Source organism: Palaemon carinicauda, chromosome 12, assembly GCF_036898095.1.
Source record: "Palaemon carinicauda isolate YSFRI2023 chromosome 12, ASM3689809v2, whole genome shotgun sequence".
In the NCBI taxonomy this organism is placed as follows: Eukaryota; Metazoa; Arthropoda; class Malacostraca; order Decapoda; family Palaemonidae; genus Palaemon; species Palaemon carinicauda.
This window is the reverse complement of record NC_090736.1, coordinates 135,963,387-135,991,179: the sequence shown is the minus strand read 5'-3', so window position 1 is coordinate 135,991,179 and position 27,793 is coordinate 135,963,387. Positions and strand designations below refer to the sequence as shown.

Below are 27,793 nucleotides of genomic sequence, written 5' to 3'. Positions count from 1 at the left end.
TCGATGTGGAAAGAGACATCAGCATCCTGGAAAGTAAGGATAATCATTGACGTCCCAGGAATCTTACGCACTTTCCACACTGTTAATGGGCACATGGCTAGTATTTCCTCTTCTATAAATTTGTACAGATCTTTATTGAAGACCACTCCCCTTCCGTAAGTAAAATTTAGGTGGTGTTTGACATCTAACATATCCTCATCACTGCTTGTCGTAAGGTCAGACAGTATTACTGATTGAGTGTATGATTTTGCATGGATTAGGAAGCTATTTTTTCCAAAGCGAGATATATCACCTGCTGCAATGGTTCCTACCCTTTTCCGAGTTTGTTTGCTAATTTTAAAATAATTCCCATAATTCCCTTTAGGCTCGGCAACAAGCCACACTGGTGGTTTTGGCTTTCTCTGGGGGAGCATAGTTAAATCGATATCTTTCTCAAACCAGTCAACAGGTCTATATACATCCAAATTGTTTGGTATCTTATCACATAGGGCACCCATGACATTTCTAAGTTATTAATTTTGATATTGATGTTACATAATGCATTGAATGCTTCTTCATGATTATTACAAGTTATCCATGAATCCCATTTTTCATTTTCAAGTTTCATTCTAATTTCTTTTATCACTCCATAGCATCTAAATGCTTTATATATCATATCATAATCAATATTTATTGGAATTTGGGTAACATGAAGGATTCAAAGTTTCCCTTTATTACCCGACTTAATTGGTTTTAAAACATTAGTAGAGGGGTCCTTTTTTGTTCCTAGGTCGTCAACAGAATTAGCAGAAGTCGTCAACAGTGCCGGGGGAGTCAGCGTATCCAGGGGATGGGGGTTCGTTACTTAAAGAAACCATTAGACGAGAGAGAGAGAAAACCGTTAGCTTGATGTACCTGCTCGAGAATGTTAGGCCATCACACGTCATTAAGGAAATTTGCACTCTCCACTATCGGCACAATGAGAGTATACTTCCCAGATGGTCCACTCCATACCCTACCCGAAGGATAGCATCAAAACAGATATAGAGGCACAGGTGTAAGCTGAACCCGCCTGTTAGGACTGGGACCAATTAACTATGGAATCATCCTCCCCATATCTGCAATGACGGGCTTCCAGCCAAAAGCTGTGAGTCCTACTCCAAGCGTTCGATCCCCCTGGATTGCGAAGACCCAACACTTGAGAATAGTTCTGCCAAAAAGGTCCAAACCATCTTCGGGATGGCTGAGATCATCCAATACTCTCACATATAGCTTTGAATGCAAATACCTCCCAACCGCTACACCTTCTCCACTTCATCAAAGCAGGGCAGCAATAGCAAATATATAACTATCCGTGCCAGCAGCTATAATGGATGTAGAAACATCCAAGCCAAAAGAAAAAGAAAAATTAATATATATATATATACATATATATATATAAGGGAACTTTTTCTCGTGGAGTTGGTAAAGCAACACGAAAGAAAGTTTATAAAATTAGGAGAAGGTCGAATTAAAATTGAAAGAAAAAGATGAAAGAGAAATTTAGATTTGAACTGGGGGAGCAATTTCCCCAAGTTCAAGAGCTCTGTTGCCCATCACGTGTGCTGTGCTGAAACTCAATGACTTTATCAAGGCATTCTCTCATTAAGAGGGCTCCTGGTTTTAGGATAAATAGCACGGCTGAAGCTCAGTGACTTCTTCAAGGCATTCCCTCAATAAGAGGGCTCCTGGTTGTAGGATAAATAGCACGGCTGAAGCTCAGTGACTTCTTCAAGGCATTCCCTCAATAAGAGGGCTCCTGGTTGTAGGATAAATAGCACGGCTGAAGCTCAGTGACTTCTTCAAGGCATTCCCTCAATAAGAGGGCTCCTGGTTGTAGGATAAATAGCACGGCTGAAGCTCAGTGACTTCTTCAAGGCATTCCCTCAATAAGAGGGCTCCTGGTTGTAGGATAAATAGCACGGCTGAAGCTCAGTGACTTCTTCAAGGCATTCCCTCAATAAGAGGGCTCCTGGTTGTAGGATAAATAGCACGGCTGAAGCTCAGTGACTTCTTCAAGGCATTCCCTCAATAAGAGGGCTCCTGGTTGTAGGATAAATAGCACGGCTGAAGCTCAGTGACTTCTTCAAGGCATTCCCTCAATAAGAGGGCTCCTGGTTGTAGGATAAATAGCACGGCTGAAGCTCAGTGACTTCTTCAAGGCATTCCCTCAATAAGAGGGCTCCTGGTTGTAGGATAAATAGCACGGCTGAAGCTCAGTGACTTCTTCAAGGCATTCCCTCAATAAGAGGGCTCCTGGTTGTAGGATAAATAGCACGGCTGAAGCTCAGTGACTTCTTCAAGGCATTCCCTCAATAAGAGGGCTCCTGGTTGTAGGATAAATAGCACGGCTGAAGCTCAGTGACTTCTTCAAGGCATTCCCTCAATAAGAGGGCTCCTGGTTGTAGGATAAATAGCACGGCTGAAGCTCAGTGACTTCTTCAAGGCATTCCCTCAATAAGAGGGCTCCTGGTTGTAGGATAAATAGCACGGCTGAAGCTCAGTGACTTCTTCAAGGCATTCCCTCAATAAGAGGGCTCCTGGTTGTAGGATAAATAGCACGGCTGAAGCTCAGTGACTTCTTCAAGGCATTCCCTCAATAAGAGGGCTCCTGGTTGTAGGATAAATAGCACGGCTGAAGCTCAGTGACTTCTTCAAGGCATTCCCTCAATAAGAGGGCTCCTGGTTGTAGGATAAATAGCACGGCTGAAGCTCAGTGACTTCTTCAAGGCATTCCCTCAATAAGAGGGCTCCTGGTTGTAGGATAAATAGCACGGCTGAAGCTCAGTGACTTCTTCAAGGCATTCCCTCAATAAGAGGGCTCCTGGTTGTAGGATAAATAGCACGGCTGAAGCTCAGTGACTTCTTCAAGGCATTCCCTCATTAAGAGGGCTCCTGGTTGTAGGATAAACAGCACGGCTGAAGCTCAGTGACTTCTTCAAGGCATTCCCTCATTAAGTGGGCTCCTGGTTGTAGGATAAACAGCACGGCTGAAGCTCAGTGACTTCTTCAAGGCATTCCCTCATTAAGTGGGCTCCTGGTTGTAGGATAAACAGCACGGCTGAAGCTCAGTGACTTCTTCAAGGCATTCCCTCATTAAGAGGGCTCCTGGTTGTAGGATAAACAGCACGGCTGAAGCTCAGTGACTTCTTCAAGGCATTCCCTCATTAAGAGGGCTCCTGGTTGTAGGATAAACAGCACGACTGAAGCTCAATGACTTCATCAAGGCATTCCCTCATTAAAAGGGCTCCTGGTTTTAGAATAAATAGCAAATGAATTCCAGTAAGTTTCAATAATATAATGGCACATTCAAAATCAACAGATTTTTAAAGACAAAGACCCAATTTTCTTACAAATAAAATGGTAACAGAATAAATTTTAACAAAACATGCATTATCCCTTTCCAGTAATAAGGGTGAAGACACCCAAGGGTTTGTGAACAGACCAATTATAAATGCTTCACATTTAGACAAATTATTGATTTGGAACAATTTTTTGTAATGAGTATGAAGTTATACTGTATTTTTTTTCAGAAAATACAGTTTAACTTCATACTTGCCGGTCTTAAGACCACACTAGATAACCTATAACTTTTAATTGAATGAAGGCAATGAGTTTACATAGAAATTAAAATACAACTGAACTCTAAAGGCTGTGCTTAAGAAAAAAAAAATTATCAAGTCAATGTCTATTTCAAATTTCACATAGTGTGTTGAGAAATTTTCTACCATACATGTTATTTGGGTTAAACCTTAAATTCTTCTCGGTGCATTATCTTGAAATTTACTTCTAATCTTGATAGTCAGATCAACTCGAATAAGACTTACTGCATTGCAGACCGTGAAGAATTACCTGTAGAAATAAATTAAGTATTAAAAACATTGACTTTTTTGTTCATTCAACATCAAATTCACTTATTACTAAGCTAAGCAAAAAACCAGATTTTCCATCCATATACCAAAGGCACTTCCCCCAATTTTGGGGGATAGCCGACACCAACAATGAAACAAAACAAAAAAGGGGCCCTCTACTCTCTATGTTCCTTCAGCCTAATCAGGGACTCAACCGAGTTCAGCTGGTACTGCTAGGATGCCACAGCCCAACCTCCCACATTTTACTACAACATTTAAAGACATGAGAATAAATACTAAATAAATTCTAAATATATCTACAAATGAATGAATAATTACATACATACACTAAGGCACTTCCCCAATTTTGGGGGGTAGCCGACATCAAACAAATGAAACAAAAAAGGGGACATCTCCTCTCTCTGCTCCTCCCAGCCTGACAAGGGACTCAATCGAGTTTGGCTGGTACTGCTAGGGTGGCACAGCCCACCCTCCCACACAATGAATAATTAGTAATTAAAAATTGAAAAACAATGGCAGTTACAATTTCATTAAACTGAGACAAAAAAGGCCAAAATGGAAAAAAAAAATACATTCAACACTTAGACTTTCAACAAAACACCTCAACAGGATTGCAATTGGATATATAGAATCTAGCCCATATGAAGTACAAAGAGGCAAGACAGCAGGATGGGAGAAAGCAAGCGGTTATAATAGTCAAGTAGAAGGGCCTAGAGTCCGACGGCAAAAAAAGACAAACTAAATTAAGGCACAGCAGCTTTCAAAAGCAAGTAAAATGAAGGGACTCGATTGTTGATGCTGAAATTTATCAATAAAACTACAGTTAACCCTTTTTGGAAATTTCCAACCCTTAACCCGCAAGGGGTTATTTTTTTCCCAGCACATTTTGCAGTATATATTTTTTCAAATTGCTCTAACAGCCTTAATTTTTGTCATAGAGAGGTCAGGTTGGTCTCATTCTCTTGGAAAATGCCTGAATTTTCTCAAAAAAAATTTCAAAAATATGAAAAAACGATTTTGTTATAGCATTTTTTTGCAAGGACGTACCGGTACGTCCATGGGGGTAAAGGTATGGCTTTTGTGAAACATACCAGTACATCCTTTGGGGGTAAAAGGGTTAAGCAAATCATCTCTCTAATTCTATTATCTGTGACTATATACTGGCTGCTGGAAGATGCCCAGTACAGTATCATAAAATACTCCTCACTAAACCACAAAATGAAATTTCATTGTGCTTGTTGAATTATCTCAAGTTCTTATCTAGCCATGTACGTATTGTGCACAGAAGTAGCAAATGGATGATGCCTCAAATAGTCACTTCAAAACAATGCTGTCAACACTTGCAGTACTGTACTTCAGTACTAAACAATGCTGTCAACACTTGCAGTACTGTACTTCAGTACTGTTTGTTACCTATGCACTGCAGTAAAGGTTACAGTACTATACAGTCTGAGTACCTTTAGCCACACTTTGCGTTGTCCAAACCTGATGAAAATTCACATGTTCAGCAATTGGCCTTTAGTAAATCCATTAATAACCAACATGAAAACACAAAATGACAGACTAGGTTAGGTTATGAGAAAATGGGTTTGTGTCGACTGAAGGAAGAAATTTCAGAACACGACTGAATTATGACAATGTTTACACCTCCAAGAACCGCTCAGTTCATCTTCCTTTCTTACAATTACGTTTTACACCATCAATTGCGGTAATTGTGTCATTATTTGTACCCAATCTGGCTACTCCGAGGACATGAAAATGCCGTAACGGCGCCCTTCACGGTCTGGACAAAGTGGCATGGTTGGACCTCACGGGTAGGAACACCTGAAAAAGAAAGAGAGAAAAGAAATTAGTTCCAGCTAGCTTAGGTTAACGGGAGAGTGAGACACATCTACACTCTACTGAGCCAAAATAAAAAGTGACTGAGTCACCAGTGCTGGTGGGAGCAGTGGATGAACACACCCCCGCTAACTACCGGTTTACTAAAACCCTAGTCAACTTCAGTTTCGACTGGTTTTCAGCTCCACCGATATAACAATGCTAGGTTGAAGAGCGGAAAGTTTGTATCTTGTGTCGGGACAACATATGTTCATATTAAAAAAAACTTGCTAGAAAAACATCTACAGCTAAAAACAAGTCACTGAAAATGACAAATTCATAGATAATTTGTATTTTTCCCTAACTAATACAGACCTGGAGTTATTTATATGGATTATCTTTCAGCATAGCTGGAAGTAGCCATTAGATTTCAACTGCGAGGTGGCAAACCTGCTTATCCACTCGAGGGTGGCTGGGGGGAACTACAGCAGCTCCAGTTGTCATAGATGATAACCTCTGGGGTAGAGGAACATGTTCCTTCGGACGTGAAGAAAGGTCCGGACTAATAGGTACGTTAGCGGACCTATTAAGAGAGCAGAAGAGGACTCATCCCTTGAGTGAACACGCAAACCAAGACGCAAGACCTCCTGTAGCTTCTCCTTTGATGGGGGACCCGTCAACCCTAAGGAGGGCCACAGCAAACGAACAGCTATGTATGAGAGGGACTCCCCCGTGGAGGGCTCCCTTACTGCCTCTCTAGGGTCAACAATATGAGGAGACACCAAACGAGGTTATCCCAGCGTTACCACTCATACTCAACTTCTTCCCCTTCCAGGCTGACCCCGAAGGGAAAGAATCCTTTTTAAACTACTACTTCCGCATACCAAACCTCACCCACTGGGAGGGCAATCACTCCCGACACACTACAAGGAGATTCCTTCGAACACGAGCGACTTCGGTACAAAGGACAGTGTGTGTGAGGATCGGTCTCCTCCGAGGACATGAAGGTGCCGCAACGGCGCGCATCACGCCCTGGACAAAGTGGCGTGGTTGGACCTCACAGGCAGGCTCACCTGAAACAGAAAAAGAGAAAAGAAATTTGTTCCAGTCAGTTTAGGTTAACAAGCAAGGATGTAGGGATCACCATGTACAGTAGATCGTACTCTGAAATGAGAAAAAATAAATATTTCTTTAAAATAACTTTAATAAATTAAAAAACAAAATGGTGGTAGCTAGAATACAATTAGAAAGATTAATTTTTCTGGTTTAAGTTCAGAAAAGAAAATGTAAAAAAAATAATTATAAGGTTTCCTGAAAAAGATAAAAAATTCTACAAGCGAAAATTACATATAAAGATGACTCTGATGACGAAGACTTAGACGAACTCAATGACGAAGACTTAGACGAACTCAATGACGAAGACTTTGACGAATGCTTCAATAAGAAGATAACATTAACTCTGATAACTTCAACGACGACCTTGTTCGTAGTATGCATTTTGAAATCCATCCATAAGAGCTAGTTGTTACACCTTGAGTCAAACCACATGGTTCTATACAGTAAAGTGGGAGGAATAAATGTGGTTGAGGAATGAAGTTGGTGTTTGTGAAACACTAGCATTCCACGAAGGCAAACGTCTTCCTACTAGGTCATATTGAAATATCCCTGCCAGAGATATTTTTCTCCTTTTGTTCCTACTCTAACCCTCCACTAGAGTAGGAGACTCATCTTCTTGCAAGCACAGATAGTGGAGTTTGTGTGCTAAAACCACACATCTTCTGGCAGGTCACATCATAGCGGCAATTGTGCGCTTAAATTAGACATCTTCTAGCAGATCATATTATAGTTTACACTTTCCTAGTCATGACTGTGAGATTCCAGGACCTCCTAAGAATGCAGTGCATTAAAGTATACCATATCGGAACAAATGATCATTTACAAAATAATGCTTTCATTTCTATCATTTTGTAGATAATACTCTGAAAGAAAAAATAGTAAATTAACTACAGTATAACACAATTATGAAGAACATTTTCTTCCGAATAAAGTCCTCCGAAATCATACTAAAAAATACCAGCATTATAGAACAGGCTAATATATAAATCAGCCTTCAACACAATATTTGGGTTAAAACTCCCTTTTCTTTATTTTATAGATACAGTGAACCCTCGTTTATCGCGGTAGATAGGTTCCAGTCGCGGCCGCGATAGGTGAAAATCCGCGAAGTAGTGACACCATATTTACCTATTTATTCAACATGTATATTCAGACTTTTAACACCTTCCCTTGTACGTAGTACTGTTAACAAACTACCCTTTAATGTACAGAACACTTAATGCATGTACTACAGTACCCTAAACTAAAACAGGCACAAATATTAAAGGTGATTTTATATCATGCATTTCCTAAACATGCTAAAAAGCACGATAAAAAATGGCAACCAATGTTTTGTTTACATTTATCTCTGATCATAATGTAGAAACAAACTGGAGGTAGAGCTTTGCTTATTACCCAGACATATTTCCCATACTTTTCCCTTAAAACTACATCACATCTTCCTACTTTAGATATATATATATATATACATATATATATATATATATATATATATATATATATATATATATATATATATATGTGTGTGTGTGTGTATATATATATATTTATATGTATACACATATACATACCTACATATATACATAAATACATGCATACATACATATATATATATATATATATATATATATATATATATATATATATATATATTACTGTATATATATGGGTTATGGAAAAAATCCGCGAAGTGGTGAATCCGCGATAGTCGAACCGCGAAGTAGCGAGGGTTCACTGTAGCCCTTATCTTAAAACCTTCCAAGAGCTCTGGAACACTAATTGCAAGATTCTGCAATGTCTTCTGGGAGTGTTTATCGCAGGTACTCCTAATACCTCACGGTACGTCTGCAACTGGTTAAATCACTTGCAGGATGACCTTAGGTCGTTTCTCACGTTCCTCAGGAGTCTTAGTCCTTCCTGGCGAGGATTCCCGACCTAAATCCCAGGGTAAACAGAGTGGGAACGGGGAGTAGCTTACAGGCGTTTCCCGATGTTCCGAATGGAATAAGTTGAGTGATGGCGAAAACCTTCATAAAATATCCTTTCCAACATGTAATGATGCTGGGATCACCATGTACAGTAGGATCGTACTCTGAAATGAGAAGTAACACATATTTCTTATATAAAGTTTAATAAATTAAAAAAACAAGTGGTGGTAGCTAAAAAAATTAGGAAGATTCAATTTTTCCGGATTAAGTTCTGAAAAAAAGGTAAAAAAAAAATTATAAGATTTCCTGGAAAAGAGATAAATTCTACATGCAAAAATTACATATGAAGACAACTCTGATGACGACGAAGACTTTAAAGAATTCGACGACAACTAAGACCTCAAATAGGATAACATCAACGACGACCCTGTTCGTAGTATGCATTTTGAAATGCATCCACCAAGAAGAGAAACTTGATGCACCTTTAGTCGAACCACATGGTCCTATAAAATGGGAGGATTAAATGTGGTTGAGGAATGATGTTGGTGTTTGTAAAACACTAGCATTCCATGAAGGCAAACCTCTTCCTTCCCACTAAGTCATATTGAAATATCCCACCCGGAGATATTTTTCTCCTTTTGTTCCTACTCTAACCCTCCACTAGAGTAGGAGACTCATCTTCTTGCAAGCACAGATAGTGGAGTTTGTGTGCTAAAACCACACATCTTCACATCATATTGGCAATTGTCAGCTTAAATCAGACATCTTCTAGCAGATCACATTATAGTTTACACTTTCCTAGTCATAACTGTGAGATTCCAGGACCTCCTAAGAATGCAGTGCAAAATATTTGGGTTAAAACTCCCTATTCTTTATTTTATAGATAGCCCTTTTCTTAAAACCTTTCAAGAGCTTTGGAACACTAATTGCAAGATTCTGCAATGTCTTCTGGGAGAGTTTATCGCAGGTACTCCTAATACCTCACGGTACGTCTGCAACCGGTTAAATCACTTGCAAGATGACCTTAAGTCATACCCTTACAGGGTTCCATTACGTTCGTTTCTCACGTTCCTCAGGAGTCTTGTCCTTCCTGGCGACGATTCTCGACCTAAATCCCAGGGTTAAAAAGAGTGGGAACGGGGAGTAGCTTACAGGCGTTTCTCGATGTTCCGAATGGAATAAGTTGAGTGATGGCGAAAACCTTCATAAAATATCCTTTCCAACATGCGATGAAGCTGGGATCACCATGTACAGTAGATTGTAGTCTGAAATGAGAAGTAACACATATTTCTTATATAAAGTTTAATAAATTAAAAAAACAAGTGGTGGTACCTAAAACAATTAGTAAGATTCAATTTATCCGGATTAAGTTCTGAAAAAAAAAATGTATAAAATAAACTTATAAGATTTCCTGAAAAAGATATAAATTCTACAAGCAAAAATTACATATGAAGACGACGACTGATAATAACGACGAAGTCTCTGATGAATTCGATGACAACTAAGAAATATGGTAACATCAACGACGACCTTGTTTGTAGTATGCATTTAGAAATGCATCCACCCAGAAGAGAAACTTTATGCACCTTTAGTCGAACCACATGGTCCAATAAAATGGGAGGAATAAATGTGGTTGAGGAATGAAGTTGGTGTTTGTAAAACACTAGCTTTCCACGAAGGCAAACCTCTTCCTTCCCACTAGGTCATATCGAAATATCCCTGCCAGAGATATTTTTCTCCTTTTGTTCCTACTCTAACCCTCCACTAGAGTAGGACACTCATCTTCTGGCAAGCACAGATAGTGGAGTTTGTGTGCTAAAACCACACATCTTCTGGCAAGTCACATTATAGTGGCAATTGTGTGCTTAAATCAGACATCTAACAGTTCACATGATATTTTGGATTTTTCTAGTCATGACTGGGGGATTCCAGGACCCCCTATGAATGCAGTGCATTGAAGTATATCATATCGGAACAAATTGTCATTTATAAAATATCACTTCTATCATTTTGTAGATCATACTCTGAAAGACAAAAAAAATAAATTAACTATACAGTAACACAATAATGAAGAACATTTTCTTCCAAATAAAGTTCTCCAACGAATCATACTAAAAAATACCAGCATTATAGAACAGGCTAATATATAAATCAGCCTTCAACACAATGTTTGGGTTAAAACACCCTATTCTTTATTTTATAGATAGCCCTTTTCTTAAAGCCTTTCAAGAGCTTTGGAACACTAATTGCAAGATTCTGCAATGTCTTCTGGGAGAGTTTATCGCAGGTACTCCTAATACCTCACGGTAGGTCTGCAACTGGTTAATCACTTGCAGGATGACATTAGGTCACACCCCAGGGTTCCATAACGTTCGTTTCTCAAGTTCCTCAGGAGTCTTGTCCTTCCTGGCGAGGATTCCAGACCTAAATCCCAGGGTAAACAGAGTGGGAACGGGGAGTAGCTTACAGGCGTTTCCCGATGTTCCGAATGGAATAAGTTGAGTGATGGTGAAAACCTTCATAAAATATCCTTTCCAACATGCGATGATGCTGGGATCACCATGTACAGTAGATCGTACTCTGAAATGAGAAGTCCTAATTAGGAAGATTCAATTTTTTCCGGATTAAGTTCTGAAAAAAAAAAATGTATAAAATAAACTTATATTTCCTGAAAAAGATATAAATTCTACAAGCAAAAATTACATATGAAGACGACGACTGATAATAACGACGAAGTCTCTGATGAATTCGATGACAACTAAGAAATATGGTAACATCAACGACGACCTTGTTTGTAGCATGCATTTAGAAATGCATCCACCCAGAGGAGAAACTTGATGCACCTTTAGTCGAACCACATGGTCCAATAAAATGGGAGGAATAAATGTGGTTGAGGAATGAAGTTGGTGTTTGTAAAACACTAGCTTTCCACGAAGGCAAACCTCTTCCTTCCCACTAGGTCATATCGAAATATCCCTGCCAGAGATATTTTTCTCCTTTTGTTCCTACTCTAACCCTCCACTAGAGTAGGACACTCATCTTCTGGCAAGCACAGATAGTGGAGTTTGTGTGCTAAAACCACACATCTTCTGGCAAGTCACATTATAGTGGCAATTGTGTGCTTAAATCAGACATCTAACAGTTCACATGATATTTTGGATTTTTCTAGTCATGACTGGGGGATTCCAGGACCCCCTATGAATGCAGTGCATTGAAGTATATCATATCGGAACAAATTGTCATTTATAAAATATCACTTCTATCATTTTGTAGATCATACTCTGAAAGACAAAAAAAATAAATTAACTATACAGTAACACAATAATGAAGAACATTTTCTTCCAAATAAAGTTCTCCAACGAATCATACTAAAAAATACCAGCATTATAGAACAGGCTACTATATAAATCAGCCTTCAACACAATGTTTGGGTTAAAACACCCTATTCTTTATTTTATAGATAGCCCTTTTCTTAAAGCCTTTCAAGAGCTTTGGAACACTAATTGCAAGATTCTGCAATGTCTTCTGGGAGAGTTTATCGCAGGTACTCCTAATACCTCACGGTAGGTCTGCAACTGGTTAATCACTTGCAGGATGACATTAGGTCACACCCCAGGGTTCCATAACGTTCGTTTCTCAAGTTCCTCAGGAGTCTTGTCCTTCCTGGCGAGGATTCCCGACCTAAATCCCAGGGTAAACAGAGTGGGAACGGGGAGTAGCTTACAGGCGTTTCCCGATGTTCAAAATGGAATAAGTTGAGTGATGGTGAAAACCTTCATAAAATATCCTTTCCAACATGCGATGATGCTGGGATCACCATGTACAGTAGATCGTACTCTGAAATGAGAAGTAACACATATTTCTTATATAAAGTTTAATAAATTAAAAAAACAAGTGGTGGTAGCTAAAACCCAATTCAATTTTTCCGGATTAAGTTCTGAAAAAAAAAAATGTATAAAATAAACTTATATTTCCTGAAAAAGATATAAATTCTACAAGCAAAAATAACATATGAAGACGACGACTGATAATAACGACGAAGTCTCTGATGAATTCGATGACAACTAAGAAATATGGTAACATCAACAACGACCTTGTTTGTAGCATGCATTTAGAAATGCATCCACCCAGAAGAGAAACTTGATGCACCTTTAGTCGAACCACATGGTCCAATAAAATGGGAGGAATAAATGTGGTTGAGGAATGAAGTTGGTGTTTGTAAAACACTAGCATTCCACGAAGGCAAACCTCTTCCTTCCCACTAGGTCATATTGAAATATCCCACACGGAGATATTTTTCTCCTTTTGTTCCTACTCTAACCCTCCACTAGAGTAGGACACTCATCTTCTGGCAAGCACAGATAGTGGAGTTTGTGTGCTAAAACCACACATCTTCTGGCAAGTCACATTATAGTGGCAATTGTGTGCTTAAATCAGACATCTAACAGTTCACATGATATTTTGGATTTTTCTAGTCATGACTGGGGGATTCCAGGACCCCCTATGAATGCAGTGCATTGAAGTATATCATATCGGAACAAATTGTCATTTATAAAATATCACTTCTATCATTTTGTAGATCATACTCTGAAAGACAAAAAAAATAAATTAACTATACAGTAACACAATAATGAAGAACATTTTCTTCCAAATAAAGTTCTCCAACGAATCATACTAAAAAATACCAGCATTATAGAACAGGCTAATATATAAATCAGCCTTCAACACAATGTTTGGGTTAAAACACCCTATTCTTTATTTTATAGATAGCCCTTTTCTTGAAGCCTTTCAAGAGCTTTGGAACACTAATTGCAAGATTCTGCAATGTCTTCTGGGAGAGTTTATCGCAGGTACTCCTAATACCTCACGGTAGGTCTGCAACTGGTTAATCACTTGCAGGATGACATTAGGTCACACCCCAGGGTTCCATAACGTTCGTTTCTCAAGTTCCTCAGGAGTCTTGTCCTTCCTGGCGAGGATTCCCGACCTAAATCCCAGGGTAAACAGAGTGGGAACGGGGAGTAGCTTACAGGCGTTTCCCGATGTTCTGAATGGAATAAGTTGAGTGATGGCGAAAACCTTCATAAAATATCCTTTCCAACATGCGATGATGCTGGGATCACCATGTACAGTAGATCGTACTCTGAAATGAGAAGTAACACATATTTCTTATATAAAGTTTAATAAATTAAAAAAACAAGTGGTGGTAGCTAAAACCCAATTCAATTTTTCCGGATTAAGTTCTGAAAAAAAAAAAAATGTATAAAATAAACTTATATTTCCTGAAAAAGATATAAATTCTACAAGCAAAAATAACATATGAAGACGACGACTGATAATAACGACGAAGTCTCTGATGAATTCGATGACAACTAAGAAATATGGTAACATCAACGACGACCTTGTTTGTAGCATGCATTTAGAAATGCATCCACCCAGAAGAGAAACTTGATGCACCTTTAGTCGAACCACATGGTCCAATAAAATGGGAGGAATAAATGTGGTTGAGGAATGAAGTTGGTGTTTGTAAAACACTAGCATTCCACGAAGGCAAACCTCTTCCTTCCCACTAGGTCATATTGAAATATCCCACACGGAGATATTTTTCTCCTTTTGTTCCTACTCTAACCCTCCACTAGAGTAGGACACTCATCTTCTGGCAAGCACAGATAGTGGAGTTTGTGTGCTAAAACCACACATCTTCTGGCAAGTCACATTATAGTGGCAATTGTGCTTGAATCAGACATCTTCTAGCAGATCATATGATAGTTTACACTTTTCTAGTCAAGACTGTGAGATTCCAGGACCTCCTAAGAATGCAGTGGAAAATATTTGGGTTAAAACTCCCTATTCTTTATTTTATAGATAGCCCTATCTTAAAACCTTTTAAGAGCTTTGGAACACTAAATTGCAAGATTCTGCAATGTCTTCTGGGAGAGTTTATCGCTGGTACTCCTAATACCTCACGGTACGTCTGCAACTGGTTAAATCACTTGCAGGATGACCTTAGGTCGTTTCTCACGTTCCTCAGGAGTCTTAGTCCTTCCTGGCGAGGATTCCCGACCTAAATCCCAGGGTAAACAGAGTGGGAACGGGGAGTAGCTTACAGGCGTTTCCCGATGTTCCGAATGGAATAAGTTGAGTGATGGCGAAAACCTTCATAAAATATCCTTTCCAACATGTAATGATGCTGGGATCACCATGTACAGTAGGATCGTACTCTGAAATGAGAAGTAACACATATTTCTTATATAAAGTTTAATAAATTAAAAAAACAAGTGGTGGTAGCTGAAAAAATTAGGAAGATTCAATTTTTCCGGATTAAGTTCTGAAAAAAAGGTAAAAAAAAAATTATAAGATTTCCTGGAAAAGAGATAAATTCTACATGCAAAAATTACATATGAAGACAACTCTGATGACGACGAAGACTTTGAAGAATTCGACGACAACTAAGACCTCAAATAGGATAACATCAACGACGACCCTGTTCGTAGTATGCATTTTGAAATGCATCCACCAAGAAGAGAAACTTGATGCACCTTTAGTCGAACCACATGGTCCTATAAAATGGGAGGAATAAATGTGGTTGAGGAATGATGTTGGTGTTTGTAAAACACTAGCATTCCACGAAAGCAAACCTCTTCCTTCCCACTAGGTCGTACCGAAATATCCCACCCGGAGATATTTTTCTCCTTTTGTTCCTACTCTAACCCTCCACTAGAGTAGGAGACTCATCTTCTTGCAAGCACAGATAGTGGAGTTTGTGTGCTAAAACCACACATCTTCTGGCAGATCACATCATAGCCGCATTTGTGCTTAAATCAGACATCTTCTAGCAGATCACAAGATAGTTTGAATTTCTCTAGTCAAGACTAGGAGATTCCAGGACCTCCTAAGAATGCAGTGGAAAATATTTGGGTTAAAACTCCCTATTCTTTATTTTATAGATAGCCCTATCTTAAAACCTTTTAAGAGCTTTGGAACACTAAATTGCAAGATTCTGCAATGTCTTCTGGGAGAGTTTATCGCTGGTACTCCTAATACCTCACGGTACGTCTGCAACTGGTTAAATCACTTGCAAGATGACCTTAGGTCGTTTCTCACGTTCCTCAGGAGTCCTAGTCCTTCCTGGCGAGGATTCCCGACCTAAATCCCAGGGTAAACAGAGTGGGAACGGGGAGTAGCTTACAGGCGTTTCCCGATGTTCCGAATGGAATAAGTTGAGTGATGGCGAAAACCTTCATAAAATATCCTTTCCAACATGTAATGATGCTGGGATCACCATGTACAGTAGATCGTACTCTGAAATGAGAAGTAACACATATTTCTTATATAAAGTTTAATAAATTAAAAAAAAAAAGTGGTGGTAGCTAAAAAAAATTAGGAAGATTCAATTTTTCCTGATTAAGTTCTGAAAAAAAAAATTATAAGATTTCCTGAAAAAAATATAAATTCTTCATGCAAAAATTACGTATGAAGACGACTCTGATGATAACGACGAAGACTTAGACGAACTCAATAACGACGACTTTGACGAATGCAATGACAAGACTTCAATATGAAGATAACCTCAACTCTGATAACTTCAACGACGACCTTGTTTGTAGTATGCATTTTGAAATCCATCCATAAGAGCTAGTTGTTACACCTTGAGTCAAACTACATGGTCCTATAAAATGGGAGGAATAAATGTGGTTGAGGAATGAAGTTGGTGTTTGTGAAACACTAGCATTCCACGAAGGCAAACCTCTTCCTTCCCACTAGGTCATACCGAAATATCCCACCCGGAGATATTTTTCTCCTTTTGTTCCTACTCTAACCCTCCACTAGAGTAGGAGACTCATCTTCTTGCAAGCACAGATAGTGGAGTTTGTGTGCTAAAACCACACATCTTCTGGCAGATCACATCATAGCCGCATTTGTGCTTAAATCAGACATCTTCTAGCAGATCACATGATCGTTTGAATTTCTCTAGTCAAGACTAGGAGATTCCAGGACCTCCTAAGAATGCAGTGGAAAATATTTGGGTTAAAACTCCCTATTCTTTATTTTATAGATAGCCCTATCTTAAAACCTTTTAAGAGCTTTGGAACACTAAATTGCAAGATTCTGCAATGTCTTCTGGGAGAGTTTATCGCTGGTTCTCCTAATACCTCACGGTACGTCTGCAACTGGTTAAATCACTTGCAGGATGACCTTAGGTCGTTTCTCACGTTCCTCAGGAGTCTTAGTCCTTCCTGGCGAGGATTCCCGACCTAAATCCCAGGGTAAACAGAGTGGGAACGGGGAGTAGCTTACAGGCGTTTCCCGATGTTCCGAATGGAATAAGTTGAGTGATGGCGAAAACCTTCATAAAATATCCTTTCCAACATGTAATGATGCTGGGATCACCATGTACAGTAGATCGTACTCTGAAATGAGAAGTAACACATATTTCTTATATAAAGTTTAATAAATTAAAAAAACAAGTGGTGATAGCTAAAACAATTAGGAAGATTCAACGTTTCCGGATTAAGTTCTGAAAAAAAAAATGTAAAAAAAAAAATTATAAGATTTCCTGAAAAAGATATAAATTCTTCATGCAAAAATTACATATGAAGACGACGCTGATGATAACGACGAAGACTCTTGACGAATTCGACGACAACTAAGACCTCAAATATGATAAAATCAACGACGACCTTGTTCGTAGTATGCATTTTGATATGCATCTACCCAGAAGAGAAACTTGATGCACCTTTAGTCGAACCACATGGTCCTATAAAATGGGAGGAATAAATGTGGTTGAGGAATGATGTTGGTGTTTGTAAAACACTAGCATTCCACGAAAGCAAACCTCTTCCTTCCCACTAAGTCATATTGAAATATCCCACCCGGAGATATTTTTCTCCTTTTGTTCCTACTCTAACCCTCCACTAGAGTAGGAGACTCATCTTCTTGCAAGCACAGATAGTGGAGTTTGTGTGCTAAAACCACACATCTTCTGGCAGATCACATCATAGCCGCATTTGTGCTTAAATCAGACATCATCTAGCAGATCACATGATAGTTTGAATTTCTCTAGTCAAGACTAGGAGATTCCAGGACCTCCTAAGAATGCAGTGGAAAATATTTGGGTTAAAACTCCCTATTCTTTATTTTATAGATAGCCCTATCTTAAAACCTTTTAAGAGCTTTGGAACACTAAATTGCAAGATTCTGCAATGTCTTCTGGGAGAGTTTATCGCAGGTACTCCTAATACCTCACGGTACGTCTGCAACTGGTTAAATCACTTGCAGGATGACCTTAGGTCGTTTCTCACGTTCCTCAGGAGTCTTAGTCCTTCCTGGTGACGATTCCCGACCTAAATCCCAGGGTTAAAAAGAGTGGGAACGGGGAGTAGCTTACAGGCGTTTCCCGATGTTCCGAATGGAATAAGTTGAGTGATGGCGAAAACCTTCATAAAATATCCTTTCCAACATGTAATGATGCTGGGATCACCATGTACAGTAGATCGTACTCTGAAATGAGAAGTAACACATATTTCTTATATAAAGTTTAATAAATTAAAAAAACAAGTGGTGGTAGCTAAAAAAATTAGGAAGATTCAATTTTTCCTGATTAAGTTCTGAAAAAAAAAATGTAAAAAAAAAATAAGATTTCCTGAAAAAGATATTAATTCTACATGCAAAAATTACATATGAAGAGGACTCTGATAATGACGGCAATGTCACTGTCCCTTGGTCCTGCCATTCATGAGCTACCTTAAAAATAAAATAGAATAAAAAAAACCTGGCAAGACTTACCTCACAATATTTAGAGACCAACTAGTGCCACACCTTGAAGGATATATTAGTACCCAATTAAAAAACCTTTGATTAAAGTTTAGAGTTGATAAACTCATGATAAACACCAAGTAAAGCATTTTCAGTTGAAACCAAAAAGGTAAGTATCACACCAGCTTGTCAGCCATTGTATACAACACAGTTAAGAAAATATGACAAATTCGTAGATAATTTGTATTTTCCCTAATACAAACTGGTAGTTAACTATATATGGCTGTCTATATCTTGGGCAAAGACGATAGGTAGGTGCCAATTAGACTTTAGGAGCCAGGTGGCAACTTTACCCATAGCTTGGGTAGGGGGTAGCCAGTGGTACACAAAACCATCCCATCCGACGACAGGATAACCACGCTGAGAAAGGTCGTAAGATCTTTTTTCAAGACGACAAGAAATCCCAGCCCAAAAGTGGCTACGTCTCCTCACAAACCTTTCATTCCTGGCCAGTCTAATTCCTAACGGCCGCCTTAACATTTCATCTCTCCAGTGACACAGTGAGTCCAATTGCAATCAGGCATTTGATTCCCCACACATTCTGATCCCAATGGGACCAGAAAAATAGACAGACCTCGAGTGGTGGGTGGCAGATGAGAATCTACGGAGGGTTATATATCTTCTCGTCCTCCCCCCGCACTTGATGCTGTTTTTCGACGCATTGAAAGAAGGGAGGGGCACCAACGTGCTGCAACCCAACACGACCTCAGGTCTCTTGTCAGAGTCAAAAAAGGACCTTCGCATAAATCTCTCAAAGCATATAAGTAAGAATATGAGCACCTCAGTATTTCTATACCACCACCACCCCATAAAACACACACACCATTCCACTTCTGGAGTACTACAAAATATGGATTGTCACTCCACTGGACTTTTTCTACATTTGAACATGACAATTCGTTTTCTGACACTTTGGTTTTATCAGTTTCTTATAACTGAGGAGTAATCTTGTATGGCCTACCAGACTTCAGGTTTGAACGAGGCAGGTTCTGTTCCCCCTCATCACTAAAACATTTCACGAGCCACTCAACTCTTCCTTCGATTCCCGTTGACAATGGCCCCACACGCACAAAAAATATGAACCAGTTATTAAATAAATCTTTATTATTTTTTCCATTTTAGTACCTATATTGGTTAGAAAAATGGATCCAATGGTCGTTTTAGGAAATAAAACCGTATTTGGGGCACAGCATCTCAAAATAAAAAGGATCACCAGGTCCTTGTTGAGTTTTTATTTTTGTCAGAAATTGTGTAGTTTCTGCATTGACTACTAAATTCAATAACTTATAAACTAGGTTAAGACTTTCAAAAGCAAATAACTCAAAAATACTTGGCAATTACTGCAAACATCTAATGAAAGCAAAGAGCGTGAAAAATTTAGATATAAAAAAAACCTGAAATAGAAAATAAGTTTGGTGATGCGTAGTATCGGCTAAAAAAAAAAAAGAAAAAAAAAAAAAAAAAAAAAAAAAAAAAAAAAAAAAAAAGTCTCAAACTTCCATCATGTTCATTAGGCAAAATATTTATACCACAAATAATCACAGATATTTCATTTACCTAAACATGATAAAACAATAAGTTACATCATAAACACTCACCTAACAGCACAACGATAAAAGATCTCAAGTCTGGAAACATCAAATTCTTCACCATTGAATGTGTGTTTTGCACCAAAAACTTTTCTCTAGTATGAATGGCAAGGCTACTGCCAGAATTCTTGTTACTGATAAAAAAAACTTACACTGGGAAGAAAATCTCAACAGCAAGGTTTCTCTGGTAAGCATGTGGTGGTCGATGTGGTAATGTCCCTGACTAGGGTTCGAGTCCCACTCAAGCTCCTTAGTTTCCTTGTTAGCTGCAACCTCATCATCCTTAGCTAAGGATAGGGGGTTTGGGAGAGCTATAAGTCTATCTGCCGAGTCATCACCAGCCATTACCTGGCCCTCCTTGGTTCTTGCTTGGGTGGAGGGGGGCTTGGGGTCAGTCTCTAAGCCAATGTCACTGTCCCTTGGTCCTGCCATTCATGAGCTACCTTAAAAATGAAATAAGTCATACCGAAATATCCCACCTGGAGATATTTTTCTCCTTTTGTTCCTACTCTAACCCTCCACTAGAGTAGGAGACTCATCTTCTTGCAAGCACAGATAGTGGAGTTTGTGTGCTAAAACCACACATCTTCTGGCAGGTCACAAAGACAATTATGGGCGGCCCCAGTACGATACCACGGTTTTAAGGGTGGGGGAATGTCATAAACGATAGATTTACAGCAATAATAATAGTCATAAATAGAAAATAAGAACAACATAACCAGTTGGAAAAATATATGGATCATGTAAGTGGCTGAACATAGGCCAACTATGATTATTTAACACATTTGAGATTTGTAAAAGGGTACAAAACCTAACAAACCCACTTAACCTAACTTAGTAGTTCCCAGGTCGCAACCCCTAGCCGGGGCCAAGCCCAGGACCCCCTTACCAGGTCACAAACTAAAGCGAAATCATTCACAAATAAATCCTTACCTTAAGTTCGGCAGGTCGAAGGCTGTGGGTCTTCCGTTGACAAAGGAAGAACTGTCACTGACCCTGTCGTAAACGTAGATGGGTGGGGGTACAGTTTGGCGGCTTGAAGCAGGGAATTAGACCTCTTGTGCTGCTGGAAAAATAAGCACACTTTAGTTTGCTAATTATTGAAAAAAAGAAACTGAACATTAAAATACGTATAATAATTTTTACCTGGCAGATAAAGACATAACGAGATAAATATTGAATAAAATTAATCACTGTGGATTACGCTACCCGCCTTAATATAACGTTGTATCAAGGGCACAAGGGTCTCGGCATTTCTTGGTTGGTCCACCAAAGGGACCAAAAACATTTTTTTTTTCTCCCGCTCCATACCACCGAAAACCCTTACACTAGACAATAGCCTACCTGTTATATCCCGACATCCCAAAACTTGGATTCATCCACTTCGACGATAATGCCAGGCCCACCAATACCCGGAAAGTTCTGGCAGTAATTTTAAGCGACTTCCGAACAATAAGACCTCCGGTTAACCGAAGTTTGTAATGTCCAGCCAAGGTTATAGTTGACATCGTCATGCAAAAAGCCCTTTCAAGGAAATGATTCACAAACAGCAGTATTTCCCATGCTTGAACGTGAGCCTTTTCCAAGAAAGTGAACTTAAATGGGGTTACGGAAAAACCCCATGCACGACGCTTTCCCTTTTTAGCAACCTTGACTGATCGATTACAAGCCCACTGATTAACTTGAGATCTAAAGACACATGGCTGCTGGCAGGAAGGGCATTGAATGTCTGAAGGGACGACTCCATGGTTCTGTAGGAATTCATATACCCCTTCATTTTCTCTGAAAAAGAGGGAATGTATCTCCCACTCCCTCAGACAGCAACCTTGGCATATGGAAAAACAGTGGGGATAGGTGTTGTAAAAGAACATAACGGAACTTATGAAGAACTACTTGTAAGCTGTTAATTAGTTTTAAAAAAACCACCTGACATGTCATTGTAAATTCACAGAAAGCTCCGCAATCCATGAAAAAAAAAGGCATGCACAGTGAGTCCCCTTCAGTTTCTCAAATGTAAACAATGGACTTTAGAGTAAAAAAAACATACCTCACATTTAAATCGACTGATACGTGAGTTATTATGACCCAGCCCACATTAAATATATAGAGAAGGACAACAAGCTAGCCAGCACTCGTCCATTACTTATAGCGAATTTCAGTTTCGCTGGCAATTAAACTATATCAACCTTGCTTTTTTTAGGATTGTGGTAGCCTATTTGCTAACGTTGCTGACTGGGGTTTGAGTCCCGCTCAAACTCGTTAGTTCCTTGGGTAGCTGCAACCTCACCATCCTTGCGACCTAAGGTTGGGGGATTTGGTGGCGCCTATGGGTCCACCAGTAAATACTTTAATTTCTAGTCAAATACATGATCCATATATTTTTCCTACTAGTTATCTTGTGTTTTATGCATTTCTTACTTTGATTGTTGGGGCGAATCACCAGTTCATGAGTTTTTGGACCCCATTATATAAAGACAAATATGGGCGGCCCCAGTACGATACCGGGGTTTTAAGGGGGGGGGAATGTCACAATCGAGAGATGTACAGCAATAATAATGGTCAGAAATGCAAAATAAGAACAAGATAACCAGTTGGAAAAATATATGGATCATGTAAGTGGCTGAACATATGCAAACTATGATTATTTAACACATTTGAGATTTGTAAAAGGGCACAGAACTTAACAACCCCACCTAACCTAACTTAGTAGTTCCCAGGTCGCAACCCCTAGCCGGGGCAAGCCCCGGACCCCTTTCCCAGGTCACAATCCCTAGCCGGGGGCAAGACCCTGAACCCCCTTACCAGGTCACAAACTAAAGCAAAATCACAATTCACGAATAAATCCTTACCTTAAGTTCGGCAGGTCAAAGGCTGTGGGTCCTCCATTGACAAAGTAAGAACTGTCACTGACCCTGTCGTAAACGTAGATGGGTGGGGGTACAGTTTGGCGGCTTGAAGCAGGGATTTATCAAGTGCTCAGTGCTGGAAAAATAAGCACACTTTAGTTTTGCTAATTATTGAAAAAAAGAAACTGAACATTAAAATACGTATAATAATTTTTACCTGGCAGATAAAGACATGAGATAAATATTGAATAATATTTTCTTTTTGAATTCCGCCTTGGAGAACGTAACTCTTGATATCCCGCCGCAGTCTCTCAAATGTAAACAATGGACAGAGTAAAAAACATACTTCACATTTAAATCGACCGATACGTAAGTTATTATGACCCAGCCCACATTAAATATACAGAGAAAGACAACAAGCTACCCAGCACTCGTCCATTTCTTATAGCGAATTTCATTTTCGCTAGCAATTAAACTATATAGGAACCTTGCTTTTTTTAGGATTGTGTTAGCCTTATTTGGTAACGTTGCTGACTGGGGTTCGAGTCCCGCTCAAACTCGTTAGTTCCTTTAGTAGCTGCAACCTCACCATCCTTGCGAACTAAGGTTGGGGGATTTGGGGGTGCCTATAGGTCCACCTACTGAGGCATCAACATCCCTTACCTGGCCCTCCCTGATCCTATGTACTGATCATATGTATTTATAGTCAGTCTCTAGGGCATTGCCCGGCTTGCTAGGGCAATGCCACCATCCCCTGCCTCTGCCATTCATGAGTAACTCAACACCTGGCTCGCCTCTGTACTGACAAGAGATGAGCATCATGCTCTGCGTGTAAGCCGAGAAGCCAAGTATTTTAGCAGACAAACCATCGATTACTCAACCACCTCTACACTACCCGATTACAGTTCATAATTCTATCTTTCAACATTTCATGACTCTATAATTAATTCCACTTATTTACAGAAAATGGACATCTGTGCATTGCATCTTAAAAACTATTATATGAAGGAACATGTCGTCAAACTACCCCCAAAACAGCATTAAAGATATGGTAAAGGATAGGTTAGGATATGTTAGGTCTGATACCCGAGACTATCGATCTTTTTGGCTGGTGAATCTCCTTGTAATAACAATAATGATCATTCATTTAAAGTAAACCAAAAAAAAAAAAAAATTGCCTTGGCAAAGAAAACGGTATAAACCCATTTTCTACTCGTTAGCACTGAACTATACTATAACAATTTCTATGTTCAACAAATTTCGGTAAAGTTGTATTGTATTACAGGGTGGGATTTCAAACAGAAAATATGTATTCCTATAGTAAATAACGTGATTTAACTGAATTTGACCTTTACGTCAACCTCAAACAAACAGATCAACCAATTCGACTAACTTTAAGTTGCGAATTGGTTGCTGTTAAGGATGAAATGAAAGTGAAAACTGGTTAAATCACATTATTTTCTACAGGAAAACATATATTTTCTGTTAAAATGGCTAAATATAATCACTGTTGTCACATGTGTGTTAAAATACTTAAATATAAGCACTTGTTCATCGGTGTCACTTCACTCACGAATGTACTGCGAACGATAACATTAGCAACGTTACCAATGATACACAGTGTTACCAATGATGTCTTGGATTGTTACGATAATATTACCGGTTACACAATATATAAAAAGTACAAAAAGGGTACAGAACCTAACAAACCAACCTGATCTAGTAGTTGACAGGTCACAACCTCAGGTATTTACTGAAAACGGTACAATTGATCACGATACGAATGATAAACAGCGTTACCAATGGTGCGGTGACATTACTAGAGATAGTAATGCTAAATGTTTCCATACGTATTTTAAATAATTTTTCCATACAAGTCTTACACAATACATAAAAAGTTCAAAAAGGGTACAGAACCTAACAAACCCACCTATCCTAACCTAGCAGTTCCCAGGTCACAAACCTCACGTATGTACTAGGAATGTTAAAATAAGTAACGTTACCAATGATACACAGTGTTAACAACGTTACAAAGGCATTGCTAACGGTAGCAATGCTACGGTAATATTGTCATGTGTACTTTAATGAATTGTTCCAAATACTTTACAAAATATATAAAAAGGTACAAAAAGGGTACAGAACCTAACAAACCCATCTAACCTAACCTAGAAGTTAACAGGTCACAAAACACATATAATGACTTTAGTTGAATGACTTACGGTTATGAAGGGGACGTCGAAACTTGCGGGACACGGGAGGGTGAGACTGACGGCTTAACTTTAAATATTATCTACCATGGGGGTAGGCGACTTTTTCCCAAAAATGTACCTTTATAAGAAGTAACAGTATAACCACAGCGACGTTTATTTCTGGTTTTAGGTATCTTGGTTTCGGTATTACAATAAAACACGTGAATGTCTTTCTTGTAAGATAGGAGGGAACGGCAATGAAACACGTGAATGTCTTTATTGTAAGATAGGAGGGAACGGCAATAAAACACGTGAATGTCTTTCTTGTAAGATAGGAGGGAACGGCACTGTAAACGTTGAGGAATTGCATCGTATGCTTTAAGGAAATTATCAACATTGGATGAAGAATCATAGAAATCACCATGGAATTTAGCAAATGCCTTTAGGTATAGAATACTGCAGCCATTACAAGTTTCTATAACTTCCTCCATTGCAAAATACGAAAAAATAAATCTCACTTGAAATGAAGGACACCTTACTAGGACAAAGGTTTCCAGGGAATAGGATTCGGCGGAAGGGGTATGAATAGACCACTTAAAGAGCTAGAGGAAGGGGGTAGGGAAATATCAACTGACAACCCCCTTTGTGAAAACTTTGAATACGTACAGGTTCGTGATTGGTTAACGGGAAAACAACGGAGTCTAGAGGGTAAACATGAATGAATTGGATAGAGAAACTTGTATAGAGCAAGTATTTATGTGAAATCGGGGTGTGACAGAAATAACAAAAGGAATAAAACCAATATAGGAAGATAAAATGCGATGTATGATAAATAATATTGAATGGGAATTAAAATGATTGATTTTATAAGGTATAGGATCATAAAGAGTAATTCTAGGGTCATAAGTAATAAGTATACCCCCGGGGGGTATTACATAAGTAATCACGTAATAGACTTGAAGAGCTGGTAGAGAGACGAAGTTACATTTCACGGTTAAGGAAGAAGAAATCCTATTGGTGGGGGAAAAGTTTCTGCGCAGGGAGGCGGGGTTTTATCGCAGAAGATCGAAAACTGGTATGTACGAACGTAAGTGCGTGAGCGTGCTAATGTTAGCATGGAATGCTAACATTTAATCTACATCAGACATTGACAGTACTGGTTACTGTATTTTTTCATGAGGCATAACCTTTGCAACGGCGCCTCCAAAGTTTATCCAGTTATACTGTTTTGTCTTTTCCTCCAATTATTATAAATCCAAGAAGGTAATGTATAGAGAAGAAAGTATTTGTTTTACTATTATACATCGTTTCCCCAGTATGTTTTTCCCACCCAAAACCCAGAGCTCCCACTGGGGGTCCTCCATTACCGTAGGATAGATATATATATTTCTGAAACTATTAATTTGCGACGGGAACGTGTCATTTTCCAAGAGAGCGTAATTTTCTCTATAAGAAAAAGTAGTTTTTTTTACTAGGTTACATTGCCCTGTAATACACTACAATAATACCGGATTTTGAACAAATCATATTTAAAAATTTTAACAAAATATATATAAAAGACATTTAAACATTTCAACAGAAAATATGTTTTCCTGTAGAAAATAATGTGATTAAACCGGTTTCCACCTTCATTTCCTCCGTATTAACAGCAACCAGTTCGGATACTTAAAGTTAGTAGAATTGGTTGTTGTTGGTTTGTGATTGAAATTCGGTCAAATCCCGTTATATACTAAAGGAAGACATATTTTCTGATCGAAATGAGAATCTGTAATACAGTAAATCTTTACCGATAAATTAAGCCAGGTTAAGTCTGATACCCGAGACTATCGATTTTTTTGGCTGGCGAATCTTTACAAAAACCTTAATGATCAGCTGGGGTGAATGTAGTTCGTTGGGACAGGTAAGATAAAGAGTACAGCAGTCTAAGGTTACGGCTTCTAGGTCAGGTTAGGTGGAGAACCTAAGGTAAAGTAAGGTTAGGTGATGTTCTTGTCTGTAAAATGTGGTTTTTCACTGTCCCAACAAACTACAAAGGCTCCGAAAATAATACAAACCTATTTTATACTGATTAGCGCAATTACTTATCTGTCTACTCAAATTCCGAAGTATTAAAAGGGTATAAAAGCCATACGGCACATGATACCATACCCGACATTTCTGTATCAAATAAAATGACGAAACTTGACAGTACAAGACACTTCCAATTTATACAAATATACGAAACTGAAATTTACAGAGGCCTATACATACCTTAGGCATAATTTCCAAATCCAAAAAAATGCCGGTTAAATAGTCCGGTCAACAGTACTGGTGTCAATAAATGGTATAACCGGTTGGACCCGTTTAACAGTTGCACAGGAAATGATAAAACACGTTAATACTCCATACGAAATGTGATAATGAATCCTAAAATGGGCTATTAAAATTTCGAGTTGACTCTTGGCTCGCCTGCCGGCTTACTTGACACGTGGCAGCCATAATGAATTCGTGACAACTTCGGAGTTAATTTATGTTTAATTGCAATGAATTACCACAATTACGTGAGAAATTTAATTACCTGTAATTAGCCGATCCTATCACGGTTACACTGACGGGAAAAAG

The 27,793-nt window shown here is 38.8% G+C and overlaps 1 long non-coding RNA gene across 4 annotated transcripts in view; it reads right to left on the bottom strand.

Annotated features, from left to right (window-relative positions):
- Positions 1 to 27,793, bottom strand: part of LOC137651305 (uncharacterized) — a 52,099-nt gene that overhangs the window by 24,223 nt on the left and 83 nt on the right. The window contains exons 1-4 of one of the 4 annotated variants that reach the window (XR_011046075.1): positions 27,750 to 27,793; positions 23,007 to 23,139; positions 21,091 to 21,223; positions 3,770 to 3,870 (exon numbers count right to left, since the gene is read on the bottom strand). The exon at positions 27,750 to 27,793 is cut by the window's right edge and continues 77 nt beyond it. This is a non-coding gene — a long non-coding RNA (uncharacterized lncRNA). The remainder of the gene's footprint in view (positions 1 to 3,769; positions 3,871 to 21,090; positions 21,224 to 23,006; positions 23,140 to 27,749) is intronic. The other 3 variants (XR_011046076.1, XR_011046077.1, XR_011046078.1) reach the window with 3 other exon arrangements.